Source organism: Arachis ipaensis, chromosome B01, assembly GCF_000816755.2.
Source record: "Arachis ipaensis cultivar K30076 chromosome B01, Araip1.1, whole genome shotgun sequence".
NCBI lineage: Eukaryota > Viridiplantae > Streptophyta > Magnoliopsida > Fabales > Fabaceae > Arachis > Arachis ipaensis.
In genome coordinates, this window is record NC_029785.2 from 107,145,837 (window position 1) to 107,172,219 (window position 26,383).

Below are 26,383 nucleotides of genomic sequence, written 5' to 3' on the forward strand. Positions count from 1 at the left end.
TTTCACCCTATTGAAAGAGGGTTATTTTCTTTTGCTGAGAGTTTTGTTGGGATGTTAGCCTTGTAGATTGTTTTTTCTGAGTCTTTACTCTATCACTGCCTCCAAAGGATATCCTTGAACCTTGGTGTGTATCTTGGGGTTTTCCTTTCACTGCTTGTATTGCTCTGAGTCATGTTTATCCGAGCTGCTTTGGTTAGTAATCCATTTTCTTTTTCTTGCTGTAGGATTAGTTGGCCATCTGCTCTCGCAAAAATATTGTTGAGACGTCTTCTAAAGTTCCTGAGGGGATGTCCGACAGGTTTGACTCCCTTGTGTTGATGTGTGTCTCCGTGGTAAATACTGAGTTCTGTGCGGAGCTTAGAAAACATCACCGGATTTGTAAAAATAAAGATCAGGAAAAGAACTATGAATTGGTAGCGCCTGATTCTGATGAACGGGTTTGCTTTCCTGCTCTGACCCGGGGGGAACGTCCCTTCTTTTATTCTTATGACTATTTTTTCAGCCAGCTGAACATTACTTTTCCTTTCACTTCCTTTGAAACCGACTTGTTGTGGTCGTGTAACGTAGCTCCATCCCAGCTCCATCTGAACTCCTGGTGTTTTATCAAGATCTTTCAGTTACTTTACCAAGAGTTGGACGTCACACCTTCTCAGACTCTCTTTCTTTATCTTTTTGTTTTGACTAAGCCCAGGATTTCCTCAAAAAAGAAAGCTTCTTGGATTTCCTTTCGATCTGCCCAGGGAAATAAAGTGTTTGCTATGTCTGACGAGTCCTTTAGGGACTTTAAGAATTACTTCTTTAAGGTCCGAGCTGTTGAGGGAGCTCGACCATTTTTCTTGGAATCGAATAATGAACCTGCCTTCCCCTTGTGTTGGCAAAAGAATGTTGTGGTGTCTCGATACTCATGGGAGATGCTTGACGAGGTCGAGCAGGCTTTTGTGAATGTTTTGGAAGATATTTGGGGGGAACCTCCCCATCTCGATACCAAGAGATTTTTGGGGGACCCCTCCCTAGTCCGAACTGTGTTGGATATTGACCGACTTATTTTTGCTTTGTTTTCCTTTGCTTTCTTTCCTTCTAGTTTGTAACTTGCTTCTTTGTTTGATTTGTTTTTTAGATATGACCAAGAATAATGATTCCATGAAAGCCTTTAAAAAGGCGAGGAAGGCTACAGCTGCCCAGAACATCTCGGCCAAGGCAGCTGGGGAAGGATCCTCTCATGTTCTGCCAAAACAACCAGTACCAAGCTCTCCTGGACTGAGGAAGATGATTCCTACCCCTCGGGTTCATGTGATTGATCCTCCCCAGACTTCTGCTGCTACCTCTTCTCCTACTACTGCTCCTCCTCCAAAAGGACAGAGGACAGCTGAGCCCTTCAACTTGGATGCCCCTGACTTCGATACCATCGGGTTTATTGATCAGCAAATTGGTCCCTATGGTGTCATTGCTACTGACAATATTTCTCTTCTTCGTCATTTGGAGTTTATTACTTGGAGCAGTATCAAGATGGCACATATGGGGCAGCTCTATAGCGAACTGCCCAGGATCTTCCTATTCATGCAACAAGGGCTTTTATGGAGGAAGCCAAGTCGGAGTTCAACCGGATCAAGGGTTTGAAGGAGGAGCTCGAGGTGAAGGTGGCTAAATTGGAAAAAGAGTTGGAGGGTGAGAAGGCTCGGGCTATTGCCTTGGCGGCTTCTACAAAGTTGTCTGAGGATATGGCGTTGAAGCATAAGGAGAGCTATGTCACAACTTATAGAGAGATGATGGATCTTAGGGAGAGTTTGGAGTCTATCCGGGCTGATTATGCCGAGCTTCAGGGTCATCTTGTGGGCAGTGTAAATGCTGCTTACGAGAATTTGAAGGATCAAGTTCGAGTTCTTGCGCCCGAGCTTGACCTTACTCTTTTTAGCTTGGACAACATTGTGAAAGATGGTAAGATTGTCCCTGATGACCCTCCTGATGATGATGATGTCGACCCTCCTCCTGCAGCTTCTGCCAAAGTCTCTATTGTCCCGCCTTCCTCAACTCCGGCGGCTGAAGTCGGTAAACCTGAGTCTGATCCTGACGTCCAGATCCTGAACCAGGATGATGGATGGTAGATGTGATACCCCTTCAGACTCGTCCTCCTTCACCCCAGGATGCTGCTACTGGGAAATCTTTGGGTCCTTTATAATTATTTCTGATGTTTTGTATATAGCCTGGCCTGTGGGCTTTAAACTCTTTTTATTTTGTAGTTTGTGGTTCTGACTTTTGGATACTTTTATTTGCATTTTTAGCAACTTTATTTTGAAAAAACAAAATTAGTTTTTCAAGCCTCTTGGGGTCAACTTCAGGTGGCCTCTTGGGTCTTGTTTATTACAGCAATTTTGTTTCTGCTTTGTTGATTGCTTGCTTAATAGGTATCTTTAGGGTGTTGAAATCTTGCTTTCCGACCTCTTTTGATTGCCTTCGTACTTTCATACTTGTAGCTTGATTCTTTGGAGGTCATGGCTTTCTGGGTCCAATTTTGAAGTCCCTTATAGCGCATGCCTTCTGTTGACCGACTTTTTCATCTTGGTTTGTTTGAAGTTATTTCTAGTAATCCATTTTGTTTGGGCCTTGTCAGGTTTCTTTATATAGATTACTTTATTTATAACTTTCTGTAGCTTTGTCGAGCCGACTTGGCCCCTTCTAAGTTACTTTTTGGTAATTCGTATTATTTGGACCTTGATCAGGTCTCTTTTTGTGGATTACTTATTTATAACTTTTGGTATCTTGGTCGGTCCGACTTCATGATGCTGGTCTCTTCTAAGTTATTTCTAGTAATCCATATTATTTGGACCTTTGTTAGTTCTCTTCTATGGATTACTTTTTATAACTTGTGTGATTTTGTTGGGACGACTTCATCATGTCGGTCCCTTCTAAGTTATTTTTAGTAATCCATATTATTTGGACCTTTGTTAGGTCTCTTCTATGGATTACTTTTTATAACTTGTGTGATTTTGTTGGGACGACTTCATCATGTCGGTCCTTTCTAAGTTATTTTTAGTAATCCTCTTTTTTAGGGCTGGCCAGGCCTCTTTCTTAGGGATTTACTTTTTTATAACTTTTGTCATAGTCGACTGGTCTGACTTCTTTATGTCGGTCCATCTTTAAGTTATTTTTAGTAATCTATTTTTATTAAGACCTCGTCGGGTTCTTTCTTATGGATCACTTTTTATAACTTCTTGCATTTAATCTATTTTGTCGCTTTTCATCTTTTCCGATTTCGTACAAATTGAGTTTGATCCTCGCTTGGTCGACCTATGATGAATTCGATTTTCATCTTTGTTGGTCTTTATCGTGATTGGGCAGCGAATTTGGTTTTCACTTTTGCCGATCTATAGCTTTATAATCGGGCGATGAAATTTTGCGTTTCAGATTAATGCGTCTTGATAAAGGATTTTTAGAAAATCTGAAAAAACTTTATTCAAAATAGAAAATATGCACATATATACATGTGAGAGTTTTACCCCTCTAAGTTAGGTATTTCATGGATCTTGGCTTGGTGCCTCTTTAAAAAACCTTTTTAAGGAAAAAGAGTGCACCTCATCCTAAGATCTTTATTACCTCCTAACTGTAGTACCTCCTTAAGTTGTAGGCGTGCCATGACCTTGGGAGCTCTTGGCCTTCGAGTTCGGATAGCTTGTAGTAGCCTCTTCCGAGTACTTTTATGACTCGGTAGTGTCCATTCTAGTTTGCTGTCAGCTTTCCTTCTCCAGGTCGAGTTGTTCTGATGTCATTTCGGATTAGGACGAGGTCTTCTTGACAAAACCCCGTGGCACTACCTTTTGATTGTATCTTGAAACCATTCGACATTTTAATGCCTCTTTCCTGATCTGAGCTCTTTCTCATATTTCTGGAAGTAGGTCGAGTTCTTCCCTTTGAAGTTGGAAGTTGGCCTCTTCACTGTAGTGGATCACTCTGGGCGATCCTTCTTCGACCTCCACTGGGATCATTGCCTCCAATCCGTAAGCTAATCGGAAAGGTAATTCCTTTGTGGTGGAGTATGGAGTTGTTCGATATGCCCATAGTACTTGCGGTAGCTCTTCAGCCCATGCTCCCTTTGCATCCTGTAATCTCCGTTTTAACTCGGCTAATATGACTTTGTTAGCAGCTTCTGCTTGTCCATTGGCCTGGGGTATTCTACGGATGTGAATTGGTGTTTTATGTTCAGATCAGCCACCAATTTTCTGAAGCCTGCATCTGTAAATTGAGTGCCATTGTCTGTGGTGATGGAGTATGGAACCCCAAACCTTGTGACAATGTTTCTATATAGGAAGTTTTGACTTCTTTGAGCAGTGGCATTAGCTAGGGGTTCTGCCTCAATCCATTTTGTGAAATAATCTACCTCCACGATGAGGAATTTGACTTGTTCAGATCCTTGAGGAAAGGGACCGAGAAGGTCGAGTCTCTATTTTGCGAAGGACCAGGGTGAGGTTACTGTTCCGAAGGTTACCTGAAACTGTAGGCCGATCTCGGATGAGATCTTCTGTACTGGTCGGAGCTGATGTGTCCGACTTGATGATGGTGGCCGCAGCTGTTGTGTCCGACTTGTTGGACTGACAATGTTGCTGATCCTTCGCCACCGGAGGGTGGGAGGTACCTGCAAGGGACTCTGATGCTTAAGTTAGCAAGGGTATTATCAGGTTTTTAGTAGAATCAGAGTATGAGTTATACCTGGGTGCTCCAGTGTATTTATAATGGTGTAGAGTGACCTTCTTAGATAAAATAAGTTAGTTATCTTATCTTATCTTATCTTATCTTATCTTTGGGTGAGGTCATCTTATCTTCTAGGGAATCGCCTTTATCTTTCTAGGCTTTAGCTGCCTTTAGATTGGGCTGTGTTCCTTCGTTTGGGCCTACTTGGGCCTCTGTGGCGTTTTGTTCGAGCTCTTTAAGAAGAGGTCGGACATTGGCCGAGCTCTTTGAGAAGAGGTCGGTAATGGGCCAACCTTCCAAGAGGTCGGTCATGGGCCAACCTTCTAGGAGGTCGGATAGTCTGACCTGAAGAGGTCGGTCAACTTGTCGCTGAACATCCCGGGTCGAACAGCTTGACCCAGGGTATGAACAGTGCCCTTGCTTGAGTTCGGATCTTTCCGTGAGATCGTGCTTTTCAGAGCTTCGATCTCTTTGGGGAAGTCGTGCTCAAGCATCTGTCTGGCTTGTTTCTTCATTGCTTTACAATCTTTGCAGATTTTCTAGAGTTTTGGTACTTCACAGTCCGTCCTCTTTTGAGTGATAGTGTGGGTTTTCTACCCTTGCCTTCTGGATCACGCCTTGCTTTAAGTTTGTGTTGACAACCCTCTACTTTGGCGAAGTTATCCTTGCGGCTTGATATCCGGGCTTTTAGTGACTTGTCCGATGACTTTTTGGTGTTCTTTATATAGAACCTTTTTTAGTCTCGGATGACGTTCGTAGCCCTGTTTTGAGATTGTGCCTTCTTTTGAGTGGAGTTGTATCCCTTTTAGCTAAGCACATTTGTGCCTTAAGTTGTTTCCCAACCTTTTGGCTTGTTCATTTTTGAGATCGTTCTTGTGCCTCTTCTTAGCTGACGTCGACCTGTACGACTTTGCCCCTGCTTGAGTTCAGACCTTTCCATGAGATAGTGCTTTCGGAGCTTTGATCTCTTTGGGGAAGTCGTGCTCAAGCATCCTAACTTTGGTCGATCTTAAGTAGTTTCTCCTTGTGCGAGTTTGGTATCGCCCCTTTTTAGTTTGTTGAGAGGTCTTTTCAGCCTTCTTTCGACTTTTGTTTGTCTTCACTGCTCGGGCTTTTTAGTCATAATCCAACAACTTTTTTAGGTAGTGTTCCGATGGGGAACCTTTTTATAGTTTGTTTGGATGACTTTTTAGCGCAGTCTTTGAGGCCGTGCTTTTCGCTTTTTAAGTAGTCTCTTTTTTCAAGACTTCGTACCTTTTAGCGAAGCACTTCTGGCTTTGGTCTTTTGACCTTTCGTTGGCCTTTGTGAGATGTTTATAGAGTGTTGGTACTTTGCTGTCCGACCTCTTCTTGTTTAGTTCGTCTTCTGTTTTAGGCGGGATGACCTTTGGGGCTAACTTGTCCGATAACTTTTTAGTGTTCTTGGTAGAACCTTTTAAGTTGGTCTGAACAATTTCGATAGCGTTGTAGTGGAGCCGTGGATTTTTGGGCAAAGCTATGTCCTTTTTAACGCACGTTTTTCGTTGGTCTGATTTCTCTTATCGATCATTCTTTAGCTTTCGTTGGTCCGACTTCTCTTGTCGGTCCAAGTTGTAGCTTTCGTTGGTCCGACTTCTTCTGGTCAGTCCAAGCTGTAGCTTTCGTTGGTCCGACTTCTTCTCGTTGGTCCAAGCTGTAGCTTTCGTTGGTCCGACTTCTTCTCGTCGGTCCAATCTGTAGCTTTCGTTGGTCCGACTTCTTCATGTCGGCCTCTTCTAAGTTATTTCTTAGTAATCCATTTTATTTCGACCTTTGTCAGGTCTCTTCTTATGGATTACTTTTTATAACTTTTGTCCAGCCGACTTCATTATGTCGGGCCCTTCTAAGTTATTTTTGTAATTCTCTTTCTTGGACCTTGCTCAGGTCTCTTTCAGGGATTACTTTTGTAACTTTATGTTTTGGGCCGACTTCGTCATGTCGGGTCCTTCTAAGTTATTTTTGTAATCCTCTTTCTTGGACCTTACTCAGGTCTCTTTCAGGGATTACTTCTATAACTTTATGTTTTGGGCCGACTTCGTCATGTCGAGCCCTTCTAAGTTAAAGTAATCCTCTGTTATAGGGTTGGCCAGACCTCTTTCCAGGATTTACTTATAACTTGGGTTGACTTGGTCCGACTTCTTAACGTCGGCCAGTCTTTAAGTTATTATTTAGCAATCCATTAAGACCTCGTCAGGTCCTTTCTCTGGATCACTTTCGATAACTTCTTGCATTATTCCGTTTTCATCTTTGCCGATTTGTAGAAGTTGGGATCAATCCTCGTTTGGTCGACCTTTAGATGAATTTGGTTTTCATCTCTGTTGGTCTTTATCATGATCGTGTAGTGAATTTGATTTTCACTTTTTGCCAATCTGTAGCTTTATAATCGAGTGATGAATTCTGCTTTCACTTTTTTGCCGATCTTGTCGAAATCGGGCGATGAATTCTGGTTTCATCTTTGCCGACTTTTATCGTGATCGGGCAGTGAATTTGGTTTTCATCCCGCCGACCTTGTCGTGATCCGGCAGTGAAATTTGTGTTTCAGATTAATGCGTCTTGGTATGGCAGTGAATTTTGTTTTCACTTTGTCGACCTTTGTCAAAATCAAACAATGAATTCGGTTTTCATCGTGGTCGAGCGGTGAAGTTGGTTTTCACCTTGCCGACTTTGTCGTGATCGGACGGTGAATTTGGTGTTTACCTTGCCGACCTGCCGTAGTCGGGCGTCTTGGTAGGAAACTTTTTAGGGAATCTGCAATCTTTTAAACAATAAAATGAAGATAAGAGTGTGTACACGTTAGTACTTACCTTTCTAGGTCGGGCGATCTTTTTGGATCTTGGCCTGGCACCCTTTTTAGATTGCAGGCATGCCATGACCTTGGTAGCTCTTGGCCCTCGAGGTTGGACACTTTGTAGCAACCTTTCCCAATTCTTCTGAACAACTTGGTATGGTCCTTTCCAGTTGGCAGCTAGCTTCTCTTCTCCTGACCAACCTATTCTGATGTCATTTTGGATTAGAATGAGATCGTTGTTGCTGGATTACCTTCCATTTGTATCTTGAGGCCATTTGACATTTTAACGCCTCTTCCTTGATCCGAGCTCTTTCTCGGGTTTCTGGAAGTAGGTCGAGTTTTTCCTTTTGAAATTGGGAGTTGGCCTCTTCACTGTAGTGGATCACTCTGGGCGATCCTTCTTTGACCTCCACTGGGATCATTGCCTCCATTCCATAAGCTAATCGGAAGGGTGATTCCTTTGCAGTGGAGTGTGGGGTTGTCCGATATGCCCATAGGACTTGTGGGAGCTCTTCAGGTGGGGGCTATAGGGAAGTTGGCATGCTTTTGATGTAAAGCTTTGACTTTGTATTTGCTCTGAAGAACTTTGGTTCTTTCTGCAAAAAGTTTGCATCTTTGATCGTTTGTTGTCACTTTTCTTTTGTCATTCGCCTTTGAGAAGAATGTGTTCTTTGCTTAGGGTTTGGTTGTTGTTCTTGTTTCTTTTCATCATTGCCTGACTCCTTTTGTACAAAAGTTCTAGCTTTTGTTTTGACCTTTTGTTTGAGAGGTGTTTGGACTGTTTGGGAATAGATTGTCGACTTCTTTTTTCTGTGTTCTTGCCCTGTTGTTGCCTCTAAAGGGTGCCCCTGGACTTTCGTTTGAGTCTTGAGGCTTCCCTTTTACTGCCACGTCTGTCACTTGATATTTTGCTATTATTGTCCGAGTTGTTTTCTTATTTGCACGAGTTGTTTGGTAGTAACCTCATAGTCGACCTATGTCTTTGAGATGTCTACTAAGATTCCGGACATCATGTCTGATTGGCTGGATTTCATAGTTTTAATGCGTGTTACTGTGGCTGACCCTGAGTACATTCCTTATACCGCCTTCGAGATCGACTTGTTGTGGTCTTGTAATGTAGCCTGGATGAGGCTTCTGTTATTGTCCCCTGGTTTGGTGTTGGCTAGTTTTGAAAATGCATCAGCTCGGGCATTCTATGTGTCGGACTTTATTTTCCCCGATTTGTCCGAGATGTTTTCTATTTTTGTCCAGGGTCCCCTGAATTGTCCGAGATGTTCTCTGGTTTTGTCCAGGGTCCCGATTCTTCAAGCTAAGTTTGTTTTCTGTAGGATGCCTTTTATGGACTGGTTAGTCCGCACTCTGATAGTGTGAGCTTGAAAGTATGGGTGGAGTCATCGAGAAGTGAGTATGAGGGCGTAGGCGAACTTTTTCTATCTTTTGATAGTTTAGTTTGGCCCCTTGTAGAGCTTTGCTGATGAAGTAGACGGGTTGTTGCCCACTTTCGTCTTCTCTGACTAGTGCTGAGGCTATTGCCCAACTTTTCACTGCGAGGTATAATATGAGTTCTTCACTTTCCTGTTGTCGTGTAAGAATGGGTGGTTGCCCCAAGAATATTTGAAATCACGGAAGGCTTGTTCGCACTCTGTTGTCCTATTCAAACCTCTCTCCCTTCCTTAATATACCTCATTGAGGTGTCTTTTTCGAGATGATTTAGAGATCCCTCCTCCCGTGAATCCTCCATTTATCATATGAACATGTCTCTCAGGGATGTGAGGTGGATGTTCAACTCGTCCGACCTCTTCGGTGTGAGGTAGATGTTCAACTCGCCCGACCTCTTCAGTGTGAGGTGGATGTTCAACTTGTTCGACCTCTTTGGTGTGAGGTGGACCTTCAACTCGTCCGACCTCTTTGGTGTGAGGTGGACCTCTTTGGTGTGAGGTGGAACTTCAACTCGCCCGACCTCTTTGGTGTGAGGTGGACCTTTAACTCGTCCGACCTCTTTGGTGTGAGGTGGACCTTCAACTCGTCCGACCTCTTTATTGTGAGGTGGACGTTCAACTCGTCCGACATCTTTGTTGTGAGGTGGACCTTCAACTCGCTCGACCTCTTTGGTGTGAGGTGGACTTCAACTCGTCCGACCTCTTTATTGTGAGGTGGACCTTCAACTCGTCTGACCTCTTTTGTTTTTGATTGGGGGAGGTGGTGGGATCTTCTTAGTGTTGCATATTTCTCGGTAAACATCCACAAGAGACACCCGAAGAGAGGTGTAATTGTTGTGTTTTTTAGGCTTCTCACCGGGTTGATCTTCTTTCTTTTTGGACTCTATCCTTATCTCGAGAGGAGTAGGTGAATCCGGATTTTGAGGTCTCCCCTAGTCGAGAGTTTTCCTCCATGTTGATGTACTTCTCTGCTCATTCTTGCACTTCGTTCAGAGATGTGGGGTGCTTTTTTTTATATAGATTGGCTAAAAGGTCCCTCTCACAAGCCATTGATGAGGCCCATAATGGCGGCCTCTGTTGGTAGGCTTTGTATGTCTAGACATGCTTTGTTGAATCTTTCCATGTATCTGCGGAGACTTTTTCGATCTCCTTGCTTGATTTCTAATAGACTTGGGGCGTGCTTAGCCTTATCTTTTTGGATGGAGAATAACAGATTGCATCTGAGGCCTCTGTGAGATACATCCTGCTTCTGAAATTGCTAAGATGATGGCTTGGATCTGATGTACCATCATACGGGGTCATGTTGGGAGCTTTGAAGTCCTTTGGGACTTTAGCTTTCATGATCTCTTTGGTGAGTGGGTCTTGATCTTTATGGGGGCTGTCTTCGTGACCAGATCGAGTTGTTTTGGCCTTGAGATATGCTTCGAGTTTTTAAGAGCTTGTCCTTTAACTCGCGACGTCACCTGACTTCCCTTCGAAGGTCTCTTTCGGATTCCCGTTGATGTTCAGCTTCTTGTTCCAGCTGATTAAGGCGATTTTTTTCTCACGGATAGCTTCAAAAATTTCAGTGTTTGGGGGTTGCTTATCTCCCCCATTTTTAGGTGTGTCTTTGGAGGTGGCGTTCGTTCTTTTGTTGGTGTTCTGTCCGCCAAACCAGAGTTGTGATCATTGTCACGGTCGTCCGCCATGGTGATGGAATAACTTCCAGGTTCCCCGGCAACAGTGCCAATGTTCCGAGGGTTACCTGAAACTATAGGCCGATCTCAGACGAGATCTTCTGTACTGGTCGGAGCTGATGTGTCCGACTTGATGATGGTGGCCGGAGCTGTTGTGTCCAACTTGTTGGACTGACAATGTTGCTGATCCTTCGCCACCGGAGGGTGGGGGGTACCTGCAAGGGACTCCGATGCTTAAGTTAGCAAGGGTATTAACAGGTTTTTAGTAGAATCAGAGTATGAGTTATACCTGGGTGCTCCAGTGTATTTATAATGGTGTAGAGTGACCTTCTTAGATAAGATAAGTTAGTTATCTTATCTTATCTTATCTTATCTTATCTTTGGGTGAGGTTATCTTATCTTCTAGGGAACCACCTTTATCTTTCTAGGCTTTAGCTGCCTTTAGATTGGGCTGTGTTCTTACGTTTGGGCCTACTTGGGCCTCTGTGGCATTTTGTCTGAGCTCTTTAAGAAGAGGTCGGTAATGGGCCAACCTTCCAAGAGGTCGGTCATGGGCCAACCTTCTAGGAGGTCGGATAGTCTGACCTAAAGAGGTCGGTCGACTTGTCACTGAATATCCCGGGTCGGACAGCTTGACCCAGGGTATGAACAGTTACGCTGATAAGCTCCTCTGGTGGGGCGATGTGAAAGTTGGCATGTTTCTGACATGGTGGACATGACTTTACGAATTCAGTTGCTTCTTTTTGTAGAGTCGGCCAATAGAATCCGGCTCGGAGTACTTTTTTGGTAAGAGCCTGTGCTCCGAGATGGTTACCACAGATTCCACTGTGTACTTCTTCTAAAACTTCTTTTGTGTTGGAAGTTGGCACACATTTTAACAGTGGTGTTGAAATCCCTCTCTTGCATAGAGTATTGTTTATGATGGTGTAGTATTGTGCCTCCCATTTTAACCTCTTTGCCTCCTTCTTATCTGTAGGAAGTGTTTCTATTCCGAGGGTTACATGAAACTGGAGGTCGATCTCAGACGAGATTTTCTGTACTGGCCGGTGCTGATGTGTCCGGCTGGTGAGTGGCGGCCGGAGCTGTTGTGTCCGACTTGTTGGACTGGCTGCACTGCTGATCTTTCGTCACCGGAGGGTGGGGGGTACCTACAAGGGACTCCGATGCTTAAGTTAGCAAGGGTATTAATAGGTTTTTAGTAGAATCAGAGTATGAGTTATACCTGGGTGCTCCAGTGTATTTATAATAGTGTGGAGTGACCTTCTTAGATAAGATAAGTTAGTTATCTTATCTTATCTTATCTTATCTTTGAGTGAGGTCATCTTATCTTCTGGGGAACCGCCCTTATCTTTCTAGGCTTTGGCTGCCTTTAGATTGGGCTGTGTCCCTTCGTTTGGGCCTGTTTGGGCCTCTTATGGCGATTTGGCCGAACTCCTTGTGAAGAGGTCGGATAGTCTGACCTGAAGAGGTTGGTCGTCTTGTCATAAAACATCCCGGGTCGGACAGCTCGACCCAGGGTATGAACAGTGTCCCTGCTTGAGTTCGGACCTTTTCGTGAGATCGTGCTTTCAGAGCTTCGATCTCTTTGGGGAAGTCGTGCTCAAGCATCCATCTGGCTTGTCTCTTCATTGCTTTGCAATCTTTGCAGATTTTCTAGAGGTTTGGTACTTCAAGGTCCAACCTCTTTTGAGTGGTAGTGTGGGTTTTCTACCCTTGCCTTCTGGATCACGCCTTGCTTTAAGTTTGTGTTGACAACCCTCTGCTTTGGCGAAGTTATCCTTGCGGCTTGATATCCGAGCTTTTAGTGACTTTTCTGATGATTTTTTTAGTGTTCTTTATATAGAACCTTTTTTAGTTTCGGATGTCGTTCATAGCCCTGTTTGAGATTGTGCCTTCTTTGAGCGGAGTTGTATCCCTTTTAGCTGAGCACATTTGAGCCTTAAGTTGTTTCCCAACCTTTTAGCTTTTTCTTTTTTGAAGTCGTACTTGCGCCTCTTCTTTACCTGACGTCGACCTGTATGACTTTGCCCCTGCTTGAGTTCAGACCTTTCCGTGAGATCGTGCTTTCAGAGCTTCGATCTCTTTTGGGAAGTCGTTCTCAAGCATCCTAACTTTGGTCGATCTTGAGTAGTTTCTCCTTGTGCGAGTCTGGCATTGCCCTTTTTGTTGAGAGGTTTTTTCAGCCTTCTTCTGACTAGTTTGTCTTCATTGCTCGGGCTTTTTAGTCATAATCCAAAAACTTTTTAGGTAGTGTTCCGATGGGTAACCTTTTTATAGTTTGTTTGGACGACTTTTTAGCTCCGTCTTTGAGGCCGTGCTTTTTGCTTTTTAAGAAGTGTCTTTTTTCAAGACTTCGTACTTTTCAGCGAAGCACTTCTGGCTTTGGTCTTTTGACCTTTCTTTGGCCTTTGTGAGATGTTTATAGAGTATTGGTACTTTGCTGTCCAATCTCTTTTTGATTAGATATTTTTTAGTCCGTCTTCTGTTTAGACGGGATGACCTTTGGGGCTAACTTGTCCGACAAATTTTTAGTGTTCTTGGTAGAACCTTTTTAGTTGGTCTGAACAATTTTGATAGCCTTGTCGTGGATCCGTGGCTTTTTGGGTAGAGCTGTGGCTTTTTGGGCAAAGCTATGTCCCTTTTAGCGCACGCTTTTCGTTGGTCCGACTTCTCTTGTCGATCCTTCTTTAGTTTTTGTTGGTCCGACTTCTCTTGTCGGTCCAAACTGTAGCTTTCGTTAGTCCGTCTTCTCTTGTCGGTCCAAGCTGTAGCTTTCGTTGGTCCGACTTCTCCTTGTCGGTCCAAGCTGTAGATTTCGTTGGTCCGACTTCTTCTCGTCGGTCCAATCTGTAGCTTTAATTGGCTCGGGCTGACTTCTTCATGTCGGCCTCTTCTAAGTTATTTCTAGCAATCCTCTTTTCTGGACCCTTGTCAGGTCTCTTTTAGGGATTACTTTTTATAACTTTTCGTTTTGGGCCGTCGGTCCCTTCTAAGTTATTTCTAGCAATCCTCTTTTTTGGACCCTTGTCAGGCCTCTTTTAGGGATTACTTTTTATAACTTTTCGTTTTTGGGCCGACTTCATCATGTCAGGCCCTTCTAAGTTATTTTTGTAATCCTCTTTCTTGGACCTTGTTCAGGTCTCTTTCAGGGATTACTTTTTATAACTTTATATTTTGGGCCGACTTCGTCATGTCGTGCCCTTCTAAGTTATAGTAATCCTCTTTTATAGGGTTGGCCAGACCTCTTTCCAGGGTTTACTTATAACTTTGGTCGACTGGTCCGACTTCTTAACGTCGGCCAGTCTTTATGTTATTATTTAGCAATCCATCTTATCAAGACCTCGTCAGGTCCTTTCTCCGGATCACTTTCGATAACTTCTTGCATTATTCCGTTTTCATTTTTGCCGATTTGTAGAAGTTGGGTTCAATCCTCGTTTGGTCGACCTTTAGATGAATTTAGTTTTCATCTCTGTTGGTCTTTATCGTGATCGTGCAGTGAATTTGTTTTTCACTTTCTGCCGATCTGTAGCTTTATAATCGGGCGATGAATTCTGCTTTCACTTTTTTGCCGACCTTGTCGAAATTGGGCGATGAATTCTGGTTTCATCTTTGCCGACTTTTATCGTGATCGGGAGGTGAATTTGGTTTTCACCCTGCCGACCTTGTCGTGATCTGGCAGTAAAATTTTGCGTTTCAGATTCATGCGACTTGGTATAGCAGTGAATTTTGTTTTCCCTTTGTCGACCTTTGTCGAAATCAAACGATGAATTCGGTTTTCATCGTGGTCGGGCGGTGAAGTTGGTTTTCACCTTGCCGACTTGTCGCTTTGTAATCGGACGATGAATTTGGTTTTCATCTTGCCGACTTTGTCGTGATCGGCCGATGAATTTGGTGTTCACCTTGCCGACCTGCCGTAGTCAGGCATCTTGGTAGGAAATTTTTTTAGGGAATCTGCAATCTTTTAAACAATAAAATGAAGATAAGAGTGTGTACATGTTAGTACTTACCTTTCTAGGTCGGGCAATCTTTTTGGATCTCGGCCTGGCGCCCTTTTTAGATTGCAGGCATGCCATGACCTTGGTAGCTCTTGCTCCTCGAGGTTGGACACTTTGTAGCAACTGTTCCGAGGGTTACCTGAAACTGTAGGTCGATCTCGGACGAGATCTTCTGTGCTGGTCGGAACCGATGTATCCGGTTGGTGAATGGTGACCGGAGCTGGTACGTCCGACTTGTTTGGACTTGAACGTGCTGCTGATCCTCTATCACCGAAGGGTGGGGGGTACCTGCAAGAGACTCCGATGCTTAAGTTAGCATGGGTATTAAACAGGTGTTATGTAGAATCAGAGTATGAGTTATACCTGGGTGCTCCAGTGTATTTATAATGGTGAGATGTGACACTTGGATAAGATAAGTTAGTTATCTTATCTTATCTTTATCTTTTGGGTTGAGGTCAGCGCATCTTCAACGGAACCGCCATTCTTCGTAGGCCTGAATGACCTTTGAATTTGGGTCGTATTCCTTGAATTGGGCCCTTTTTGGGCTTTCCTGTCGATTTGGCCGAGTTCTTCGTAAAGAAGTCGGTCCGCTTGACCTAAGGAGGTCGGTCGCTTTATTACTGAACATCTCGGTTCGGACAGCTCGACCCAGGGTATGAACAGTGCCCCTGCTTGAGCTCGGTCTTCTTTTTGAGGTCGAGTTCTTGACTTCGGTCTTTCTTTAGTGAAGCCGATCTCAAGCATTTTGTCGATTCCTTTGTAGAAGCTTTTGAATGTAGAACGTTTTCCTCTAAAAGTGCGCGCTTTTATATCGGCACTTTGGGAACGTGCGAGGGTTTAATGCCTTTTAATTTTAGCATTAATTGCCCCGTTTCCTTTTGGCTCTTTATTTTGATTTTGAAAACCCAGAAACGGTTTCTCTTCTTTCGCCCTTTTCGTAACTTCTTTGCATTTTTCCCTTCATTCTCTCGCTTTCAACTTTTCTTTGTGTTGCGGCGTTTGTTTGATTTTTCTGAAGCCTCTGTCTGGAGTTCGTAGTTTCGCGTTTCAGCCCAGCGACGTTTTCTTTTGCTTGTGTCTTTTCTTTTGCTTCGAGGTAGTGATTCCAGATTTTGCCGTCCCTTCTTCACCTTCCCTGAAGTCTGCTGCCTTTTCAGGTTGGTACTAACTTTCTTGCTTCTTTCACAGCTTCATTTTTAGTTTTTTGGTGAAGCTTTTGCTTTTGCATGTTTTGAAAGTTTGAACCTTTTCGTGATTTTGCATTTGTTTGTCGCTGTAAATACGTTTTTCTTGGCTTTCTTTTGTGTGTTCCTCTGGCATTTCCGTCGAGGCTTTATACGGTTTTTGTTTGTTGCTTCTGATTTTTTACTATCTGATAGAAACTCTGCATCCGTTCCTTGCTTTGCTTGATTGCTTTTTGTCTGATTTCTCAAAAGTTCGTACCTTTGACGATTTCCATTTGGCGTGTTTTGATATTTTGGGAATGCTTTTTGCTTGGTTGACTGTGATGACTTATGCTTCTGGAAATGCTTGTTTGTTTGAAGTCTTTTTCTTGTTTGAAAGATGCTGGGGTGAGAGTTGTAGATTTTCCTGGAAACCTTGCTTTGTTACTGCCTCCAAAGGATGCCCCAAGATTTTGGTTTGAGTCTTGGGGTTTTCCTTTTCTGTGTGTTCACCTGCATCATATTGAGTTATTTTCTCCCTTGTCCGAGATGTTTTTAGTAATCCCATCTTCTTTTTTTACTTGTAGGATTAGTTGGCCTCATGTCTTCTCGCAATAACATTGTAGAGATGTCTTCCAGAGTTCCCGAGGGGATGTCCGATTGGCTGGACTCCCTTGTTTTGTTGTGTGTTTCTATTGTGGATGCTGAATTTTGCACAGAGCTGAGGAAGTGCCATAGGATTTGTGATAACAGTGCCCGCGAGAGTGATTATGAGCTTATTGCTCCTGATTCCGATGAGAGAGTTTGTTTTCCGACTTCCGTCGAGGGGGAGCGTCCCTCTTTCTATGCTTATGAATACTTCTTCAGCCAATTAAACGTTACTTTCCCTTTTACTGCTTTTGAAACTGACTTGTTGTGGTCTTGCAATATTGCTCCGTCCCAGCTTCATCCAAACTCCTGGGGTTTTATCAAAATATTTCAACTTCTGTGTCAGGAGTTGGACATAACACCTTCTGAAACTCTTTTCCTTTATCTTTTTGTCTCGGCCAAACCTGGAGGTTCCTCCAGAAAAAAAGCTTCCTGGGTTTCTTTCAGGTCGGCCCAGGGGCATAAAGTTTTTGCCATGTATGATGAGTCGTTTAAAGATTTTAAGAACTATTTCTTCCGAGTCTGTGCCAATGAGGGGGTTCGCCCCTTTTTTCTTGATGAAAATGATGAGCCTGCTTTTCCTCTGGAGTGGCAAAAGAATGTAAGAGTGCCACGTTACACATGGGAAATGCTTAGTGAGGTTGAGCGGGCCTTTGTAGTTGTTCTTGAAGATTTGTGGGGGAAGCCTCCCCATCTAGACACGAAGAGATTTTTGAGTGATCCATCTTTGGTTCGGGCTGCTTTGGGTACTGTCTGATTTGTTTTTATACTTGCTCCCGAGCTTTGTTTCTCCTGTGTTGTAACTTGTCTTTGATTTTTGTGTTTTTCAGAGATGTCGAAGAATAATGATTCTATGAGGGCCTATAAGAAGGCGAAGAAGGCGACCGCTGCTTTAAACATCTCGGCCAATGCGGCCGGAGAGGGATCTTCTCAGCCTCCAGTTAAACCTCATATATCGAGTTCTCCCGGGCCGAGGAAAGCGATTCCTACTCCTCGGGTTCGTCTGGTTGACCCTCCACAATCTTCTATTGCAGTTTCTGGTGCCCCTCCTAGTAAGAGGCAAAAAACAACTGAGCCTTTTAACCTTGATGCTCCTTATTTTGATGCGGTTGAGTTTGTAGACCAACAAATCGGCCCTTATGGTGCTCTCTCTATGGACGACGTATCACTTCTTCATCACTTTGATTATATCACCCGGAGTGGTATCAAGTTGGCACATATGGGGGCGGCCCTATATCGAACTGCTCAAAGTCTTCCTCTCCATGCCACTAAAGCTTTTATGGAGGAGGCCAAACAGGAGTTTGATCGGATGAAGGGCTTGAAGTATGAACTTGAAGTAAGGGTGGCCAAGTTGGAGAAAGACTTGGAAAATGAAAAGGCTAGTTCTACTTCTCTGGCTGGTTCTCTGAGACTGGCCGAGGACACGACTATGCGACATAAGGACAGTTATTTGACGTCTTACCGGGAGATGTTGCGTCTGAGAGAAGAGTTGGAGAATGCCCGGGCTAATTATTTCGAGCTCCAAGGTCATCTTGTTGGCAGTGTAACTGCTGCCTATGAGAACCTGAAGGAACAAGTTCGGGTTATTGCTCCCGAGGCCGACCTGACCCTCTTTAGCTTGGACAATGTTGTCAGGGATGGCAAGGTTGTCCCTGATGATGAGGATGAAGATGATGTCGATCCTCCCCCTGTAGCCTCTACCAAGGTGTCGACTTCTGCTGTTCCTGCCGAGGTTGGTCCTCCCGCTTCTGATCCCGACTGCCAGATCTTGAACCGGGATGACGGTACTGTAGAAGCCGTTCCTCTCCAGACTCGGCCTCCGTCTCCTCGATGTGACTAGGTAGGTCTAACTTGATTTTTGGTTCGTTCTCGCTCCGGCTTGTATTTCCGACGATTTGTAACCGATTTCTTCAAGTTAGTCCTCCGAGTTGTTTTCGCAGTCCTTTTCTAAGTTATTTTTGTAATCCCTTTCCTAGATCTTTGTCGGATATCTTCCCGGGATTACTTTTATAACTTTTTAGTAGTAGGAGTCCGACTTCATTATATCGGTCTCCTTTAAGTTATTTTTGTAATCCTCTTTCTTGGATCTTTGTCAGATCTCTTTCAGGGATTACTTTTATAAATTTTTAGTTGTAGGAATCTGACTTCATTATATCGGTCTCCTTTAAGTTATTTTTGTAATCCTCTTTCTTGGATCTTTGTCAGATCTCTTTCAGGGACTACTTTGATAACTTCTCATTTTGGGCTGACTTTGTCATGTCGAGCCCTTCTAAGTTAAAGTAATCCTCTTTAATAGGGTTCGCCAGACCTCTTTCCAGGGTTTACTTATAACTTGGGTTGACTTGGTCCGACTTCTCAACGTCGGCCAGTCTTTAAGTTATTATTTTAGCAATCCGTAAGACCTCGTCAGGTTCTTTTTTAGATCACTTTCGATAACTTCTTACATTATTCTGTGTTCATCTTTGCCGATTTGTAGAAAGTGGTTGTCATCTCTAGATCGTCCTTTGGGTGAATCGCGTTTTCACCTTTATCGGACGGTTGTCTTTATCGTGATCGTGCAGTGAAATTGTTTTTCACCTTCTGCCGATCTATTGCTTTATAATCGGACGATGAATGCTTCAGATTAATGCGTCTCGAAATCTTTGTAGAGTATCTAAAATATATTTTATTTAAAGGAAAAGTGCAAATATATACATATGGGATTGTCTGAGTCTCAACTTGGTGCCTCGTTAAAAAACCTTTTTCAGGAAAAAGAGTGCATCCAATGATGAGATCTTTTATCTTTTCTAACTGTAGTACCTTCTGAGGTTGCAGGCGTGCCATGACCTGGGAAGCTCTCGTCCATCGAGTTCAGACAGTCTGTAGTAGCCCTTTCCAAGTACTTCTACAACTCGGTAGGGTCCTTTCCAGTTTGCTGCCAGCTTTCCCTCTCCTGGTCGAGTTGTTCCGATATCATTTTGGATTAGGATGAGATCATTTTCTACAAAACTTCTCGACACTACCTTTTGATTATATCTGGAAGCCATTCGGCGTTTTAGAGCTTCTTCCCTGATCCGTGCTCTTTCTTGGATTTCGGGTAACAAGTCGAGCTCTTCTCTCTGAAGTTGGAAGTTTGCTTCCTTATTGTAGTGAACTATTTTGGGCGACCCTTCTTCAATCTCTATTGGAATCATCGCCTCTATTCCGTATGCTAATCGGAAGGGGGATTCCTTCGTGGTGGAATGTGGCGTTGTTCGATATGCCCACAGGACCTGTGGGAGCTCTTCTGCCCAGGCTCCCTTTGCATCTTGTAATCTCTGTTTTAATCCGGCCAATATGACTTTGTTAGCAGCTTCGGCCTGTCCATTGGCTTGTGGATGTTCGACGGAGGTGTACTGGTGATTTATATTCAAGTCGGCTACTAGTTTTCTGGGGCCGAGAAGATCAAGTCCCCATTTTGCAAACGGCCAAGGCGAAGTCACGCTGATGAGCTCTTCTGGCGGGGCGATGTGAAACTTGGCATGTTTTTGACATGGTGGACATGTCTTTACAAATTCCATGGCTTCTTTCTGTAGAGTTGGCCAATAAAATCCCGCCCGGAGTACTTTTTTGGCTAGAGCTCGTGCTCCGAGATGATTGCCACAAATGCCGCCGTGTATTTCTTCTAGCACTTCCCTTGTGTTGGAGGTCGGCACGCATTTTAGTAAAGGTATTGAGATTTCTCTTTTGTACAGGATGTTATTTATGATGGTGTAGTACTGTGCCTCCCTTTTTAACTTCTTTGCCTCCTCTTCCTCTGCGGGGAGTGTTCCTTCTTTAAGGTAGTTGATTATTGGGGTCATCCATCCTTGGTCCTGACTTGTTATGACCAGGACTTTTTCCTCTTCCGAGATTGACGGGTTTTGCAACATTTCCTGGATGAGGCTTTTATTGTTGCCCCCTGGTTTGGTGCTGGCTAGTTTTGAGAGTGCATCAGCTCAGGCATTTTGTTCGCGGGGTATGTGGCAGATCTTATATTCCCCGATTTGTCCGAGTAGTTCCTTGGTTTTATCCAAATATTTTTTCATGGTGGGGTCTTCGGCTTGGTAGCTCCCTGTTATTTGTGATGTGACCACTTGTGAATCGCTGTAAATGTTGAGTTTTTGAGCTCCGACCTCTTTAGCCAGCTTCAAACCAGCTAATAATGCTTCATATTCCGCTTGGTTATTGGAGGCCAGGAACCTGAACTTGAGGGAGAGCTCAACTTGGGTTTCTTGGTTGCTTTCTATTATCACGCCTGCGCCGCTTCCAGTTTTATTTGAGGAACCGTCCACGTAGAGATTCCATTCTGTGGGAGTTTCCAGGGTATCTGTGAATTCTGCGATGAAGTCGGCCAGATACTGTGATTTAATGGCCGTCCGAGCTTCATATTGGAGGTCGACTTCTGACAACTCGACTGCCCATTGTAGAATTTTGCCTGCTAAATCTGTTTTCTGCAATATTCCTTTTATGGGCTGGTTAGTTCTAACCTTAATGGTGTGAGCCTGGAAGTACGGGCGGAGTCGTCGAGATGTTAGGATGAGAGTATAGGTAAATTTTTCTATTTTCTGGTAGTTCAGCTCGGATCCCTGTAGTGTTTTGCTAATGAAGTAGACGGGTTGTTGCCCATTTTCGTCTTCTCTGACTAGTGTTGAGGCTAGCGCCCGGCTTCCTACTGCGAGATATAATATGAGTGGTTCTCCTTCTCGTGGTCGAGATAGGATAGGTGGCCGTCCTAAGAACTCCTTGAAGTCTCGGAAAGCTTGCTCACATTCTGTCGTCCATTCGAACTGTTTTCCCTTTCTTAAAGTAGCATAGAAAGGGAGAGATCTTATTGCAGCTCCTGCTAAGAATCGGGATAGGGCGGCCAATCTCCCGTTGAGTTGTTGTACTTCTTTGACACAGGTTGGGCTCTTCATGTTGAGTATAGCTTGACATTTATCTGGATTTGCTTCAATTCCCCTTTGTGTGAGCATGAAACCCTAGAATTTGCCTGCTTCAACTGCGAAGGTGCATTTTGCGGGGTTGAGTCGGATGTTATGCTTCCTTATAGTGTCAAACACTTGAGCCAGGTCGGACAATAATGTATCTTCGCTTTGTGTTTTTATCAACATGTCGTCCACATAGACTTCCATGATTTTTCCGATGTGATCTGAGAAGACTTTATTCATTAGCCTTTGATAAGTAGCTCCCGCGTTCTTGAGACTGAAAGGCATCACGATGTAGCAGTAGTTCGCCTTTGGTGTTAAGAACGAGGTCTTTTCTTGATCTGGTGGATACATGGGGATTTGGTTGTATCCCGAATAGGCGTCCATAAATGAGAGGTATCTATATCTGGAGGAAGCATCTACCAGAGCGTCAATACTTGGGAGTGGGTATGGATCTTTTGGGCAGGCTTTGTTGAGATTGGTGTAATCGGTACACATGCGCCAGTTCCCGTTTGATTTTTCACCAAGACGACGTTGGCTAGCCATAGTGGGTACTTGACTTCTCTTATGAATCCTGCCTCCAGTAACGTTTGTACTTGTTCTTCCACAGCTTGGGATCGTTCTGGTCCGAGTTTTCTTCGCTTCTGCTGCACCGGCCGAGATCTTGGATAGACCGCCAACTTGTGGCACATTAGCTTAGGGTCTATGCCTGGCATGTCTGCGGCTTTCCATGCGAAGAGGTCGACATTATCTCGTAAGAATTGTATCAGTAATTCTTTTAAGTCTCATCTTAGGACTGTGCCGATATTAGTCGTTTTGTTCGAGGTGTCTCCAATCTGAACCTTCTCTACCTCACCTTCTAGGTGCGGACGGAGTTCTTCTTGACGCTGAGCTCCGCCAAGCTCAATTGTATGAAACTCTTCTCCTCTGCCTTTGAGGTTTAAGATCTCGTTATAACAGCGACGTGCCATCTTTTGATCTGCTTTTATCGTGGCTATCCCCTCTGTAGTTGGGAATTTCATGCATAGATGCGGAGTTGAGACTATTGCGCCGAGTTGATTGAGTGTTGTCCGACCTATGAGAGCATTGTAGACTGAACTTACGTCGACCACAATGTAGTCTATTTTGAGGGTCCTAGATTGGTTCCCTTTTCCAAAAGTAGTGTGTAGCGATACGTATCCCAGCGGTTGTATCGGAGTGTCTCCTAGTCTAAACAGATTGTTCGGGTATGCTCTAAGTTCCTTTTCGTCTAAACCGAGCTTATCGAAGGCTGTTTTGAATAAGATGTCAGCAGAACTCCCTTGGTCTACTAGTGTGCAGTGTAGATTGGCGTTTGCCAGTATAATAGTGATGACCATGGGATCGTCGTGTCCCGAGATGAAGCCGGATGCGTCCTCTTTAGTAAATGTTATCGCCGAGATGTCGGGTGCTTCCTCCATTCCCTCAACATGATATACTTCTTTGAGATATCTCTTTCGGGACGATTTTGAGATCCCACCTCCTGCGAATCCGCCGTGTATCATGTGGACGTGTCTTTCTGGTGTCTGAGGTGACCGTTCAGCTCGTCCATCATCTTCGTCTCTCCGTCTTTTTCTTTGGTCATCATCCCGAGTGGCCAGAAATCGATCTAATTTTCCTTCTCTTACCAATTTTTCTATGATATTTTTCAAGTCGAAGCACTCGTTCGTAGAGTACCCTCGAATTCGATGGTATTCACAATATTCCATCCGGTTTCCTCCTCCCCTTTTGCCTTTGAGTGGCCGCGCTGGGGGGATTTTTTCTGTATGGCAGACTTCTTTGTATACGTCGACCAGGGATGCTTTGAGAGGAGTGTAGTTGTGGTATTTTTTGATTTTCTCACCCTGTCGATCTTCTTTCCTTTTGGAGTCCTTGTCTTTGTCTCAGTAGGAGGCCCCAGATTTTGAGATTTCTCCCAGCCGAGCGTTCTCTTCCATGTTGATGTATTTTTCTGCTCGCTCCTGGACTTCGTCTAAGGAGGTAGGATACTTTTTTGATATAGATTGGCTGAAAGGTCCCTCTTGTAAGCCATTGATAAGCCCCATGATGGCGGCCTCTGTTGGTAAACTTTGTATGTCCATTCATATTTTGTTGAATCTTTCCATGTAGTTGCAGAGGCTCTCCCGTTCTCCTTGCTTGATCCCTAGTAAGCTGGGTGCATGCTTGGCCTTATCTTTCTGGATGGAGAATCTGGCCAGGAACTTTTTGGCCAGGTCGTCGAAGTTTGAGATGGACTTCGGAGGTAAGTTGTCGAACCATCTGATCGCCATTTTCGTGAGAGTTAGTTGGAAAAGCTTTGCAGCGAACGGCATCTGAGGCATCGGTAAGGTACATTCTGCTTCTGAAATTGCTGAGATGATGGTTGGGATTTGTAGTGCCATCATACAAAACCATATCCGGGAGCTTGAAATCTTTTGGGATTTTGGTCTTCATGATTTCCCTGGTGAATGGATCCTGTTCTTTGCGTGAATTTTCCTCAGGAGTGGTCCGAGGAGCTTTTGATTTGAGGTCGGCCTCTAATTGCTGTAGTTTTTCTTCTAGTTCTCGACGTCGCCGTACCTCTCTTTGTAGATCCTTTCCGATCTCCCGTTGTTGCTGGGTTTCTTTCCAAGTTGCTTTAAGCGATCTTGAAGTGCTTCCATGGCTCCCGGATTTGGTGAGTTTTTGTCCCCGTTGGATTCCGGAGTATCCTTTAGCGTAGTGTCTGCGTTCTTGTGCGGTGTTCTGTTCTCCAGATCCGAGTCGTGGTCGTTGTCATGGCCGTCTGCCATGGTTTTGGGATGACTTTCAGGTTCCCCGGCAACGGCGCCAATGTTCCGAGGGTTACCTGAAACTGTAGGTCGATCTCGGACGAGATCTTCTGTGCTGGTCGGAACCGATGTATCCGGTTGGTGAATGGTGACCGGAGCTGGTACGTCCGACTTGTTTGGACTTGAACGTGCTGCTGATCCTCTATCACCGAAGGGTGGGGGGTACCTGCAAGAGACTCCGATGCTTAAGTTAGCATGGGTATTAAACAGGTGTTATGTAGAATCAGAGTATGAGTTATACCTGGGTGCTCCAGTGTATTTATAATGGTGAGATGTGACCCTTGGATAAGATAAGTTAGTTATCTTATCTTATCTTTATCTTTTGGGTTGGGGTCGGCGCATCTTCAACGGAACCGCCCTTCTCCGTAGGCCTGAACGACCTTTGAATTTGGGTCGTATTCCTTGAATTGGGCCCTTTTTGGGCTTTCCTGTCAATTTGGCCGAGTTCTTCGTAAAGAAGTCGGTCCGCTTGACCTAAGGAGGTCGGTCGCTTTATTACTGAATATCCCGGTTCGGACAGCTCGACCCAGGGTATGAACAGCAACCTTTCCCTAGTTCTTCTGAACAACTTGGTATGGTCCTTTCCAGTTGGCTGCTAGCTTCTCTTCTCCTGACCGACCTATTCTGATGTCATTTCGGATTAGGATGAGATCGTTGTTTCTAGATTACCTTCTGATTGTATCTTGAGGCCATTTGACTTTTTAACGCCTCTTCCTTGATCCGAGCTCTTTTTCGAGTTTCTGGAAGTAGGTCGCGTTTTTCCTTTTGAAGTTGGGAGTTGGCCTCTTCACTGTAGTGGATCACTCTAGGCGATCCTTCTTTGACCTCCACTGGGATCATTGCCTCCATTCCGTAAGCTAATCGGAAGGGTGATTCCTTTGCAGTGGAGTGTGGGGTTGTCCGATATGCCCATAGGACTTGTGGGAGCTCTTCAGGTGGGGCTATAGGGAAGTTGGCATGCTTTTGATGTAAGGCTTTGACTTTGTATTTGCTCTGAAGAACTTTGGTTCTTTCTGCAAAAAGTTTGTATCTTTGATTGTTTGTTGTCACTTTTCTTTTGTCATTCGCCTTTGAGAAGAATATGTGCTTTGCTGAGGGTTTGGTTGCTGTTCCTGTTTCTTTTCATTGTTGCCTGACTCCTTTTGTACAAAAGTTCTAGCTTTTGTTTTGACCTTTTGTTTAAGAGGTATTCGGACTGTTTGGGTATAGATTGTCGACTTCTTTTTTCTGTGTTCTTGTCCTGTTGTTGCCTCCAAAGGGTGTCCCTGGACTTTCGTTTGAATCCTGGGGTTTTCCTTTTACTGCCACGTCTGTCACTTGATATTTGCTATTATTGTCCGAGTTGTTTTTTTATTTGCCCAAGTTGTTTGGTAGTAACCCCATAGTCGACCTATGTCTTTGAGATGTCTACTAAGATCCCGAACAGCATGTCTGATTAGCTGGATTTCATAGTTTTAATGCGTGTTACTGTGGCTGACCCTGAGTACATTCCTTATACCACCTTCGAGATTGACTTGTTGTAGTCTTGTAATGTAGCCTGGATGAGGCTTCTATTATTGCCCCCTGGTTTGGTGTTGGCTAGTTTTGAAAATGCATCAGCTCGGGCATTCTATGTGTTGTACTTCATTTTCCCCGATTTGTCCGAACTGTTTTCTGTTTTTGTCCAGGGTCCCCCGAATTGTCCGAGATATTCTCTGGTTTTGTCCAGGGTCCCGATTCTTCCAGCTAAGTTTGTTTTCTGTAGGATGCCTTTTATGGGCTGGTTGGTCCGCACTCTGATAGTGTGAGCTTGAAAGTATGGGTGGAGTCGTCGAGAAGTGAGTATGAGGGCGTAAGCAAACTTTTTCTATCTCTTGATAGTTTAGTTTGGCTCCTTGTAGAGCTTTACTGATGAAGTAGACGGGTTGTTGCCCACTTTCGTCTTCTCTGACTAGTGCTGAGGCTATTGCCCGACTTTTCACTGCGAGGTATAATATGAGTTCTTCACTTTCCCGTTGTTGGGTAAGAATGGGTGGTTGCCCCAAGAAATTTTGAAATCTCGGAAGGCTTGTTCGCACTCCGTTGTCCTATTCAAACCTCTCTCCCTTTCTTAATATACCTCTTTGAGGTGTCTTTTGCGAGATGATTTAGAGATCCCTCCTCCTGTGAATCCTTCATTTATCATATGAACATGTCTCTCAGGGGTGTGAGGTGGACGTTCAACTCGTCCGACCTCTTCAC